General features: G+C 39.0%; 1 protein-coding gene across 1 annotated transcript in view; it reads left to right on the plus strand.

Moving 5' to 3' along the window:
* LOC150077658 (uncharacterized) overlaps positions 1-13740 on the plus strand; it is a 221760-nt gene that overhangs the window by 207113 nt on the left and 907 nt on the right. The window lies entirely within an intron of this gene.

The following is a 13740-nucleotide window of genomic DNA, read 5'->3' on the forward strand; positions in this document are numbered from 1 at the left end:
TGTTATGTGCAAATTTGTTGTGCCAAAAGGTTTTAAATCTTTCACTTCCATTTTGAAAGTTGATTACCATAGCAAACTAAACCAGAAGGGTGATTCTGGCTAAGTTATACATAGTCCTGCTGGTAAGGTCATATGATGTCTAAAAAAAGGGGATGGTTGAGTGGCAGAAGACAGAGAGTGGTAATCAATGGACACTGCTCAACATGGACTAATGTTATTAGTGGAGTTCCTCAAGGTTCAGTGTTGGGTCCATTGTTGTTTTCGGTGTTTATGAATGATATTGATGATGGGATATCAAGTTTAATGTCTAAGTTTGCAGATGATACAAAGGTTGGCAGGGTCGTTAAGGACACTACTGACGCTATGCTGCTGCAACAGGATCTGGAAAGGTTGAACAGATGGGCTGAGAGGTGGCAAATGAAGTTTAACATTGACAAATGTAAAGTACTACATATGGATAACAGTAACCCCAGAGCAATGTATCAACTCTGCGGTACTACACTGACAGTGGTGGAGAATGAAAAGGACCTGGGGGTAATTGTGCAGGCAGATATGAAGTTCTCTGAGCAGTGCAGACGAGCTGCAAGAGTAGCTCATGGTGTCTTGTCAATGATATACAGGAATTTTTCTAGCAGGGATAAGGAGGTGATTATTCCCTTGTATAAGGCAATGGTTAGGCCACATCTTGAGTACTGTATACAGGTCTGGAGGCCTCATTTCAAGAAGGATGTAGAGCTGCTGGAACGGGTACAGAGAAGGGCAACAAGATTAGTAAATGGAACAAAGGGTTGCTCTTACGAAGAAAGGCTTAAGTTTTGCAAATTACAGAGTCTGGAGACTAGGCACCGGCGAGGTGATCTGATAGAGGTGTATAAGGCTTTGAATGGTTTGAGCATGCTCAATGCCAATGGGATTCTTCATCTTTCTCAGAATAATCACCTCAGAGGGCATAAATTCAAATTGAGGAAGGACTGATGTCGGATAGATGTGCGGAAATTTGCCTTTGGCCAGCGGGTGGTTGGTTGGTGGAACCGACTTCCATCACTTGTTGTTGAGGTTGATAGCCTAAACAAATTTAAAGCTCAACTGGACAAAAAGACAGGTATTTCGAACGAACGGAGGGGTGAAATGGGAGAGGGTTTTTTTTTTTTTTTTTTTTTTTGGCTGATGCTGAATAAGCTTGCTTTCTTGCATCATATGCCTCTACTAATGCTAATGCTAATGCTAAAAGAGATTTCTGTTGAGCAAGGAAGTATAACATTTTCAAATTTGATATATTTTTTGAACAAATTTAACACTACTTGATATCACTAAAGATAAATAAATGAAGCAATAGATTTTGCAGCATCAACTTGTTAGTTTTAACTGACAAGATGCTACCATAAAAGAAGAATTTACATATGGTGGTCTTGGAACTGACAAGTGCAAAAGGAAGCATGGAATAACAGATTATTCCAAGTCCTGCTTGGTATTTTCATAGTTGCTCATAGCAGTGCTCAGTGTGAAAGGATATTTGGTCTGGTTAGGAAAAAAAAAAAAAGTGAGTTCAGATCTCTTTCTGGTGGAACTTTGGAAGTCCTCTTGACAGCCCACGCTAGACAGTAGGGCCATTGCTACAAATAGAACTTCAACTCAACATTGTTGAAGAGGGCAATATTTGCAAAAATGTCATCCCTGAAGTGGTCATAACAGTTAATGTCTAACAGACAATCTAAATAGAAATCCACATGCAGAAAAGTCCTAGGCAAGCTAATGTTTGAAAGCATACTGTATTGGTGTAGAATCCTGTGGTTATGTTTTAATATAAAATGTGTATGTTGTCGGTGACATTTAATTTTTAGGGTAATGTGGACTGTTTTCTGAAAGACCTTTTTTGAAAAATTTCCTGTTTTAGGCCAAAACAATGTTTTCTTCCTGCATATTTGATCTCTAGTTTTTTAGGCTGGCAGCTGTGTTAGCATAATCTGGAACCACACACTTGTTCCATTGTGCCTAAAACATTTTTATTATTTTTATCCTGGGTGTTGATGTTTTCCATTGGAAGCATTGGTTTCTGGGTCATATTCATGCATCCATGACTTGTTAAATCCTGTAAAAATGCAGGATTAGATAGGGCTTGCTTGAACAATTTAGATGAAATAAGGATGTTATACTGTCTTTGATCTTAAGTGAGAATAGATGAAAAAAACTATTCACTCATCTCAGCCAGATCCTCAAAAATGGTCTGAACCTAAACAAATGAAAGGCCCAAAGAAAGCAAGACAATATTGATAAAATGTGAAGCTATTTTTTGACCTTCTAGGGCATGATTCATTATGAATTTGGCTCACACAGTCAAACAGTGATCCAGTAATACTACAAAATGGGTCTACAGTGATGCTGTTCAGAGAAAACAACAGAAAAGAGGACAGATTCAGGGAATTGGCACTTGCATTACAACAACGTTCCTGCGCACTTTCATTATTTCTCTGCAAGAAATAATGAAAAATCCTTTCATTATATTTCTTTGCAAGAAATAATGAAAGGATTTTTCAAGAATTTCTTGGAAAGTGCTGTGGTTCGCTATTTGCCAAACTTAGCAAATTTAGCCCTTTGATTTTTTTTCGTTTCCATAGCTAACCCCAGAAATGTCACAGATTTGTAACAACTGAGGAAATGATTCATAATGTGACACAGGAACTATTACAATTCCAAAAGAAAAGTATCAAGGGTGACGTTGCAGAAACATTGGAATATACTATATACAAACATATAAATAAATGTTGCCCATCATTTGTGCCGTTGGAAACAATCCAGTTTGAAAGACTAGTGATGTTAAGTAATTTGCTCAGTAAAACTTGCTTCCACCAAGATAAAAGGCTTGATTGTTTGCATGAATTCCTGTGACACCCATGCAGTGAGACATTTCACCTGAAATGGTGCACAGTGCAATTGCTGGAATAAAGCACTTCAGCATACTGGATCAAGTGTGTGGAGCTACAAGATTACATTGAAAAGTAACTCAGAACCGAGCCTCCAAGTAGGTCCATTCTTTGTTAGGCTTAGAACTTATGTATAGTGACACTGGTGCATGATTTTATGCACTGGACTTGTAACATTATCCATAAATAAAGGACGATATGTTGTGTTGACTGTAATTTACTGACATTACTGAAATTATTTATAAATTATAAAAGCAAAGTTATCCATTAAGCATTTCTGGAGTATGCAAGTATATATACATTTTTCAAGTACAGTGGTACTTCCGTATACGTCCTTAATCTGTTCCAGATCCTTGGACTTATACCAAACAAATTTTTCCCATAAGAAATAAAGGGAAAATGATTAATCCGTTCCCATGAAAAAAAATCTTATTGTTATTGGCATATTATACATTGATGGGGTTGTATAAAATAATTTAAACACTGCTTAATACTAAAATACATAAATACAAAAGCAGTTAGATGAAATAAATGAAAATTTAACAAACTTTAATTTTCTCTTTTCCCTACTTGGACCTGGTTGAGGATCACCAGGTTTGACGTTTACTAAAAATCTGTCCAAAGAACTTTGCTTCTGCCTTCTCTTCAGGATGTTTTGGAGATGTGACATTGCCTGGTCATTCCAGACAATGCTATTACGGCTTGTTTGGGCTTTGTTGGGGTGGTACTTCTCTGCAAAGTTTTTGACATCCATCCATCCATTTGGCAAAGATTTCCTTGATTAATGAAGTAGGGGGCTTCCTCTATCTCCTCCTCTGAGCCTGAAGCAAGTGTATCCAACTTAGTGCTCCTTCTCAAGTTCCTGCAGCTCCTCAGTGGCCAGCTCTTCCCTGTGCCCCTCCACTAACTCCTCCACATCACCATCACTCACATCCAGACCCATGGATCTGCCCAGAGAGACAATATCCTCCACTATAGACACAGCCTCAAAGTCCCTTTCAGTCACTGCTTCTGGCCACAAATTCCTCCAAGCAGAGTTCATTGTTCTGTAGGAAACTTCCTGCCAGGCTTTGTCAATGAGAGATATGCAATGGACGATAGTAAAGTGATCTTTCCAAAACTCTCTCAGGGTTAATTCTGTGTCAAAGGTCACTTCAAAGCACCTCTGGATCTGGAATAGTGCTTTAGTGTAGCGTTTCTTGAAATTGATGACCTGCTGGTCTATGGGCTGAATGAGAGGAGTCGTGTTGGGGGGGGGGCGATTTTACAGTGATGAAGTCAAACTCCGGCAGCACATAGTCCTGCAAGCTCGGAGGGTGAGCTGGAGCATTGTCCATTATGAAGAGGCCTTCAGAGGCAGGTTTTTCTCCTCTAAATAACTTTTTACACTTGGCCCAAACATAACATTAAACCACTCGCTGAAATATTTTCTGGTTATCCAAGCCTTGCTGTTTGACCTCCACATCACAGGTAACTGAGTTTTCTGCAAATTATGTTTCTTAAAGGCCCTCGGGTTTTCAGAGTGGTAGATCAGTAGAGGCTTCAGTTTGCAATCCCCACTTGCATTGCCACAGAACAAGAGAGTTAGCCTGTCCTTCATTGGCTTGTGCCCTGGCAATGCCTTCTCCTCTTGTGTAATATAGGTCCTGTTAGGCATTTTCTTCCAAAACAGGCCTGTTTTGTCACAATTAAGAACTTTTTTGGGGAACAAAACCCACAGCCTCCACAAATTCCCCAAACTCTGTAACAAAAATCATTGGCAGCATCTTTATCAGCACTGGCTCCCTCTCCATGCCTCACAACACTGTGAATGCCAGTCCTCTTCTTAAAATTATCAAACCAGCCAATGGCTGGCTTTAAACACTTCACTTTCTTGGCTCGTTCCTGCCCTTGTTTTTCAAAAGATCGGCATGCATCAGTTTTGCCTTTTTGCAAATCATTACCTCTGATACGCTATCGCCAGCACTGTTTTTCTGTTATCCAGATCAAAAGCAGTTTCTCAACATGCTCTAATGTCTCTGATCTTTGTTTGGTAATCGATTTCACCCCCTTCGCAACGTTAGCAGATTTAATAACGTCTTTGTTTTTCACAATCATAGATACCGTCGTTCTCAGCATACGGTATGCAGCAGCCAGGTCCCGGATACGCATGCCACCTTCATACTTTTTAACAATCTCTTTTTTCACCTCCATGGTGATCCTAACCATTTTCTTTGTTGCTTGGCTCTTCTCATTAACTTTCTTAGAACTCATGGTTAATGAATTTACAAAAAATTTACGCGAAAAAACACAAAATCATGTGAAAACTCAGAGAGTTATAGCATGGGTTGTTCACTGAATGGTAGAAACTGTCGTACTGATGCTTGTGGGCAGTCATGGCAGATGCCAGATCTACCCCCCGCTCCAAAAACAGAATTCAGCCAATTGAGGACGTAAGCGTGCACACGCCCTCGGTCGATTTTATTTGGAAAGCCGAGTAAGGACAGGCGCACGTATTTTGCTAGCATCTGTCCTTGGTCGCCTTTAATTTGGTTTTTGGAGAGGGGATAAGATCTGGCATCTGAGTTGTGGCTTTCTCTCGAGAGAGATAAACAAGGGCGTGGTGTCGTGACTCATTTTGACGCACGCGAGTTGTATTCCAAACAAAATTTTTCGCTTCCAAACAGGATGTATATCAAGTTGGACTTATTCCAAAGTGGGTGTATACCGAGGTACCACTGTATGTTTAAAATAATGTTTGTTTCTGTATGGAAATGCTGCCATATTATTTCTGTTAAACAGATGACTCAATTTTTTTTAAACGATTCTGTCATTTTACTAGGATTCCACTACCTTTTGGGATAGAACTTTTTATCCTATTATAAAATATTGGTTTATATTCTTTTGTATTAGAAATTTTCTCTCTTTTTTTTTTTTTTTTTTTTTGCTGCTGTACTGTCAGTGTAATGTTTATTTGAGTGATTAAGGCATTCAAAGTTCTGGGAGACTTTGGAGATTCATAGGAAACTAGACACCTGTGCGGTGATCTGATTGAGGTGTATAAGGCCTTGAATGGGTTGTGCACGCTGAATTCTGATGGGATCTTTCCACTTGTTCAGATTATGAATTTAAGGGGACATAAATTCAAATTAAGAAAAGACAGCCGTAGAATAGGTGTGCGGAAATTTGCCTTTAGCCAGCGGGTGGTTAATTGCTGGAACAAACTTCCATCTGTCGTGGAAGTTGATAGGTTAAATAAATTTAAGGAGGAACTGGACAGGATTTGGAGGGAATGGTGTGATTTTTTTTTTTTTTTTTGGCTGATGCTGCATAAGCTCATACACTTGCTTTCTTGCATCACATGCCACTAACAACTACTACTACTACTACTACTATTTTAAGGGACAGTGCACATATAAAAGAACATGTTAAAGGATCAGCGTATTTCACGCCAGGACCAGTCCACCCCAGTGATCAAAAAACAGAATTCAGGTGCTATATTGAAGATGGAAAAGCTAAAGCTATTAATAATATGGATGGAAAATTAGATTCAGAAGCAAGTGCCCCTGAATCTAATGACCATTCAAGAAGTATTTATGAAGATAACGGATAAGTACGGCAAACCCCAAGCCACAGGTGGTTTAATAGGTTCAAGCATCGTGCTGATTTCCAAAACATAAAAGTATGCAGTGAAGTTGCCAGTGCCGATTCTTCAGCTGCAGAGAAATTTTGTGATGTGTTGGAAAACTCTTCTAAATCTGCACAGCACTCAACTTCCATAGCAGCCTGCTTATCAGCTGGAGAGTTAATTCTGGCAACAATGCTCAAAAGGTAAAACTTGCTGATGTTATGCCTGCCTCCTCTCCTTTTGTAATTTTTCCTGCACATGAGATAAAGAAATTGAATAATTCTATTTATATGTTCATTGAACATTTCTTTTTTGCTTCTATCAAATTCAGCATGCATAGTTGCAAGTGCGGAATTTCCCTAAATGCTTATTTAGGGAACTTCCGACTTATGTAAAATTCGACTTGCATAGCGTTCCACGGAACACAACCCTTATGTTAATCGGGGAGTGGCTGTATTCATATTCAACTTCACTTTATATTTCACTGTAGCTCTTTATGGTAATCTGCAAAGCAGTCAAAACAAAGCACTGTAGCTCTTTATGGTAATCTGCAAAGCAGTCAAAACAAAGCACTGTAGCTCTTTATGGTAATCTGCAAAGCAGTCAAAATAAAGCACTGTAGCTCTTTATGGTAATCTGCAAAGCAGTCAAAACAAAGCACTGTAGCTCTTTATGGTAATCTGCAAAGCAGTCAAAACAAAATACTGGCTTCTCTGGATATTTCTTGCAATAGTATGTTGTATCTTTCCTTTTGTCAAACTGATGGCTTGGATGACAAAATTTCAAAAGTGTATGCAAAATTTTCTTCAGCGTTCTAGTGGCAGAAACTGAAGTCGTAGGGCAACCCTGACCCTGTGTGTGACACGCTCTCTTATAATAGCAAGGCGGAAGTCATGTAAATTTATTTTCCTTCTGAAGTACTTATTGCAGAGATGAAAGTCATTAGTTTGAAAAATATGAATTCCAGTTTTTTATAACAACAAGTCATCTTTCTTTCACTTGGGTAGAGGCGCCTCCGTAGCCAGGTGGGAAGGAGCAGCAGTGCGTAGCACACGCTTCTTGATTAGACCAGGGTTTGAGCCTGTCACCACCAAATACGGAGGATGCAGAATGACCACCGCATATCCTGGAGCAATATGGCCTTAGTTGCTAATGTTCCTAAAAACCAAATAACTCACTTGGACAGTAAGACATTTGGCCTTTACGACCTGCTCCAGGCATATTTGTTATAATCAGTAATGGCTTTGGGCCTAATTTTTTTTTGGCCTCTCGTCTCTGAGTTGATGTTTGAAATCAGAAATTATTAGAACATCTCTTGTCTTTCCATTTTGAAACAGCCATACCTGCATATGCTCTCTGCTGTTTTTAGCTTTGCAATTGAGACATTCTTTGAATTTTCATTTCTGTTAGCACATAACGTACACACAGTATGGTACATGTTGACTTTAAGTAATTGTACTCCAAGAGTATAGGAATTGTAAAAAGCTATCCATATACAAAGTGTCTACATGCATTTTCTCGTTTCACAACTTTTCATAAGTTTCAAGTTTCACAGCTACTTTTGCAGCATGCCCTTTTCCTTCCATCTCATCAAGTGCTCCTATGTATAGCTGAAACCAGTACTAAACTTTTTGGCTCAGTCAGGTTCATGGAATATAATTTTATGCCATGCTTGAGTATTTTATTTCAGATGTATTGTATAAAAATAAGATCCCCACAGTCACCTTTACAAAAGCAAAAATTAACCCCGCTGGCAGTTACACATTACACTGTGATCCCTGCTACCTATTGGGGTTCCTTTATCTGTGGATTTTTATTAATATGACAAAATTAGGTAAAACATATTTCCATTAGGGCAGGACTCCACTAGTTTGTAACTGTCATCATCACTTATGTGAGGGTAAAGAATTGCCCTTTGGTTATTTAACTGAACATGCACACTTTTTAATTAGCATTAGCATTAGTAGAGGCATTTGATGCAAGAAAGCAAGCTTATGCAGCATCAGCCAAAAAAAAAAAAAACCACTTCCACTTCACCCCTCTGTTCGTTCAAAATACCTGTCCAGCTGAGCCTTAAACTTATTTAGGCTATCAACCTCCACCACAAGGGATGGAAGTCTGTTTCACCAACCAACCACCCGCTGGCTAAAGGCAAATTTCCGCACGCCTATCCTACATCTGTCTTTCCTCAATTTGAATTTATGCCCTCTCAGGTGATTATTCTGAGCTAGAGGAAGAATCCCATCAGCATTGAGCATGCTTAAACCATTCAAGGCTTTATACACCTCTATCAGATCACCTCGCTGGTGCCTAGTCTCCAGACACTGTAATTTGCAAAACTTAAGCCTTTCTTCGTAAGAGCACTCCTTTGTTCCATTCACTAATCTTGTTGCCCTTCTCTGTACTCGTTCTAGCAGCTCTACATCCTTCTTGAAATGAGGCCTCCAGACCTGTATACAGTACTCTAGGTGTGGCCTGACCATCGCCTTATACAATGGAATAATCACCTCCTTATCCCTGCTGGAAAAATTCCTGTATATCATTGACAATACTCCATGAGCTACTCTTGCAGCCCGTCTGCATTGCTCAGAGAACTTCATATCTGCCTGCACAACCACCCCGAAGTCCCTTTCATTCTCTACCACTGTCAGTGTTGTACCACAGAGTTGATACGTTGCTCTGGGGTTGCTGTTTCCCATGTGTAGTACTTTACATTTGTCAATGTTAAACTTCATTTGCCACCTCTCAGCCCATCTGCTCAACCTTTCCAGATCCTGTTGCAGCAGCATAGTGTCAGTAGTGTCCTTGACAACCCTGCCAACCTTTGTATCGTCTGCAAACTTGGACATTAATCCCGATATACCATCATCAATATCATTTATAAATACAGAAAACAATAATGGACCCAACACTGAGCCCTGAGGGACTCCACTAATAACATCAGTCCACGATGAGCAGTGTCCATTGATTACCACTCTCTGTCTTCTCCCCCTCAACCACCCCTTTATCCATAGCAGCAATTTGCCTCCAATGTCACACTGCTCCAATTTGTGTAGCAGTCTTCCATGTGCAACAGTATCAAAAGCCTTTCTAAGATCCAAGTATATAATATCAAAGTTATTCCCTGCATCCAGTTCTTTTGTGACTGCATCATAGTATCCAATCAAGTTGGTCAGGCAAGACTTCCCCTTAACAAAACCATGCTGTGTCTGAGCTATAACTGAAGTCTTGTCTAAATGATCCTGCAGTGCTTCTTTAACCAGTGCCTCCATTAATTTTCCTGGAACAGAAGTTAAGCTCACAGGTCTATAATTACTTGTGTCAGCCTTTGATCCTCCTTTGTGAATTGGAGTCACATTTGCACATTTCCAGTCTATGGGTACCTCCCCTGAGTCCAAGGAAGCTCTCATAATTATGGCTAAGGGTTTGCTGCCTCCTTTAATATAACTGGATAGATCCCATCCACCCCGGGTGCCTTTCTTGTGTTTATCTTCAACAGTTTCTCCTCCACTTTACTCCCAGTTATTTCAAGATTCTGTAACTTACTGCTAGAGTTGAATACATCTCTGGCATTTCCCTCGCTGAATAACTCCTCATGTGTGAATGTCGATGCAAAATATTCATTTAGTTTATTAGCTACCTGAGCAGGATCATCAACACTTGACCCATCAATATCAAGTGGACCAATCTGATTCATCCCTTTCCTTCTAGAGTTTACATAAGTAAAGAACTCTTTGCTGTTTTTCTTTGCATCCCTTGCCAAGGATTTCTCGTAATCTGCCTTCGCCTGCCTAACCTCCTTTGTAACTTGGTTGCATATCAACTTGTATCTATCATAGGCTTCTGTGTCATGTGTTAATTTGTAAGTATCCCATGCATTTTTCTTCTCTGCCATATGCCTCATTAGTTCATCTGACATCCATTTTGGCCTAAACCTTGAACAATATTTCTTAGTTGGTATGTAAAGCCTAGTAGCTTCCAAGATAAGTTCTTTGAATGCTTCCCATTTTGAATTTGCTGTTGGTAACATCATCAGTTGGTCCCACTGTATAGAATTTAAATACTGTCTCAGTCCATCGTAGTCGCCTTTACGGAAGCAATAACCCTTCCCTTTACCCCTAATGGTAGTTACCTCTTTGAGTAAATCCCACTTCAGCACACTGTGATCACTGCCACCTAGTGGTTCATTTATCTGCAGATTCTTAATGCATGAAGAATCACTGCTGATAATCAAATCAAGTGTATTACTCCCTCTAGTTGCCTCCCGAACATGCTGATGTAGAAAACAATCATCCAATAAATCCACAAAAGCCCTGCTAGTGTGTGAGTATCCAGCCCCCAAATTCCAGTCAATATCTGGGAAATTAAAATCTCCCATTATAAGACACTCTGATTTACTGGCCCACTCTATTTCCCTGTACAGTTCCTTATTATACTCATCAGAGTCATTAGGCCTATAGCATACTCCTACTCTTAATTTTGATCTCCCAATGTTTATGTCACACCAGACTGACTCCACACTGCACTGTCCAGCGATGTCGACTGGCTTCACTTCCTTGGTTTTTATGTGTTTCTTAACTAATAGCATAACACCTCCCCCCTTCCTATCCTTTCTGTAGACGTTGTACTCCCCAAATTGCAGTTCCGCATCCCTTATATCTGTGTGACACCACGTCTCTGATATCCCAACAATATCTGCCTTCGATGTTTTGAGCAATACCTCAAATTCATCAAATTTATTTACTAAACTCCTAGCATTGGTGTACACGCAAGTATACCTGCACCTGTGTCTATTCTTAGCTACCCTAACACAACCCATGTGTTTACTTGTACCACAATGGCTCCCAGCAGTCTCTGAAATACCATGCATCTTGTTTTTCAGGCTTCTGCTCATTCTAATAGAAGCAGTGCAGGAATCTCTTTCATCTCTGCCAGTGGCTACTGTCAATCTATTGGTCTTTGTCTCCCCCCAAGCTAGCAGTTTTCCGACCCACCTAACACTGCCTCGATAGCATCAGCAAATATTCTTGCACCCTTTCTATTTAAGTGTATCCCATCCCTGTAGAAGCAATCTCTCCTGTTAACAAGTACAGTCCAGGCTGAAAAAAATTCTACCCCTTGAGCCTTGCACAATCTTTCCAGGGCCGAATTGATCGACAAGGCTCTCATCATATACTCCCTCCTATCGTGTCTGGGCAGAATTGCAGACACTTATTTTGGATTAGTTAAGAGGCCATGGTTGCACATTCATTTGAGTGTGTATTTGGATTTATATGTTTATATCTTAAGGGAATTATTCTACTGTGTGCCTCAGAATTTGTGGAAGTTTATGATAAAATAATAGACATGTTTTTTCTTACTTTGGTATGAAGAATGCAGAGAATGTTATAGAGGAAACTCTTTTTAATACAAACTTCAAAAGACCTGAGCTTTGAAATGAACATGTCAAAATCAGCTAAGCTAATTTTGTTTCATAGTTTATTTACTCCAATTAAACTTTAGTTTGCTATTTTACACATTTTTACTTTATAATTAATATATTCTGAAAGAATGAAAATCACTAGTTCACAAGAGCTATATAAATGGAAAATTTAAACATAATTGTCAATTATAAAACATTCAAGATTTTCTACAATAAGGATTGTCTTCTGTTTCTCTTACAATTTTTTAACACTTTACTTTTGATAACATTTATAAATCATTTTATTCTTTAATTAGAAGAGTAATTAGAATAGTTTAATTAGAACGATCTTTACAATTGTTCATTATTATGTTAATGAATTGATACAGTTTTAAAGGAACTGAATCACCTTAATGCCAAATACTTGAACTGTTTATGGCTGTTTCAGGAACTCACTGTTTCCTATCTTCAGTCCAGTTGAGGAGTGGTACTACAAGTTTTCAATTTGATAATGATATTTGATTGCTGTTGTTTGGTTTTTAGGAGCATTTGCAACTAAGGCCATATTGCTCCGGGGATATGCGGTGGTCATTCCCTGACCTTTCCGCATCTTCCGTATTTGGTGGTCATGGGTTCGAACCCCGGTCTAATCAAGAAGCGTGTGCTATGCACTGCTGCTCCTGCCCATTGTTATATTAAATAATCAAATATAACAATGTATTCTAATTATTACACAATTGTATAATTGCTACATTTTTGCTTATAATTTAATTAACTTATTAATTAATAAAGATAGTTTATGAAAATCCCTAGAGTTGTTCTCTAAATTAGTTGGAAGGACCAAAAGAAATCACGTTAACATGTAAGCCCTTCCAAATAATTTAGAGTGAAATTTTTCATAAACTCTTCTTTAATCAATGAGTTAATGAAAGTCTAATAATTATACAAGTGGTTCAAAATGTGAAAAATTTTACTTCCATAGAATAAGTTGATGTTTGCTTGTGCACAAGTACAAAATGAATGCAGTAATGTTCTTCTATTCTGTCTATTTTGTGAGAATTCTAGTGGTTGTCCAGGAGTATGAACAGAAAATTTTTTATTTTGTCCATTCATTTTATTATTATGCCCACGGCTGTAGCATGAATTATGCCGATTGGGTTTTAGCATTCCTCTCTTTTCACATTAAACTGATGTATCTGACTACCTTTCTGAAATGACAGTGACCTTGATATCTAGGTATCGCATTGTGATTGGCATATTTTGTACCAACCATACTGAAAATTATGGTTATACACTGAGTGATCACTGAATTACAACCACTTACCTAATACTTCATAAGTATTTGCCTTCAGTACCGTAGCTATCCGACATGGCATTGCTTCAAGATGTCTGGCCAACGTAATGGAGGTGATTGATGTATCCAGATGCCTGATATGTCTTTCCGCAGTGTCCCACAAGTGCTCTATGGGATTGATATTGGGGGAGTTTGGAGGCCAATCGATATGCTAGAAATCAGAACCATGTTCCTCAAACCATTCCTGCACAACAAGCGCCCAATGGCTCGGTGCATTGTCTTCTTGGAAGACGCCATCGTCATTCAGGAAAAAAGTAACATAGCGGGGTGTACACAGTCAGCAAGCAGTTGCCAATAGTGGCGACCACCGATATGTTGTTCCACATGCACCAGGGGTCCAAATTCCTGCCAGTGAAACATGCTCCACACCATACATATTTATATGAACCATCTTAATGTGCAAAATCATACACTTTTTCACTTGGAATAAGATTCATTCTTGTTATTGCAAGTATTA

This window comes from Mastigoproctus giganteus, chromosome 11 (assembly GCF_048544385.1).
Source record: "Mastigoproctus giganteus isolate SK-2022 chromosome 11, ASM4854438v1, whole genome shotgun sequence".
Classification (NCBI taxonomy): domain Eukaryota; kingdom Metazoa; phylum Arthropoda; class Arachnida; order Uropygi; family Thelyphonidae; genus Mastigoproctus; species Mastigoproctus giganteus.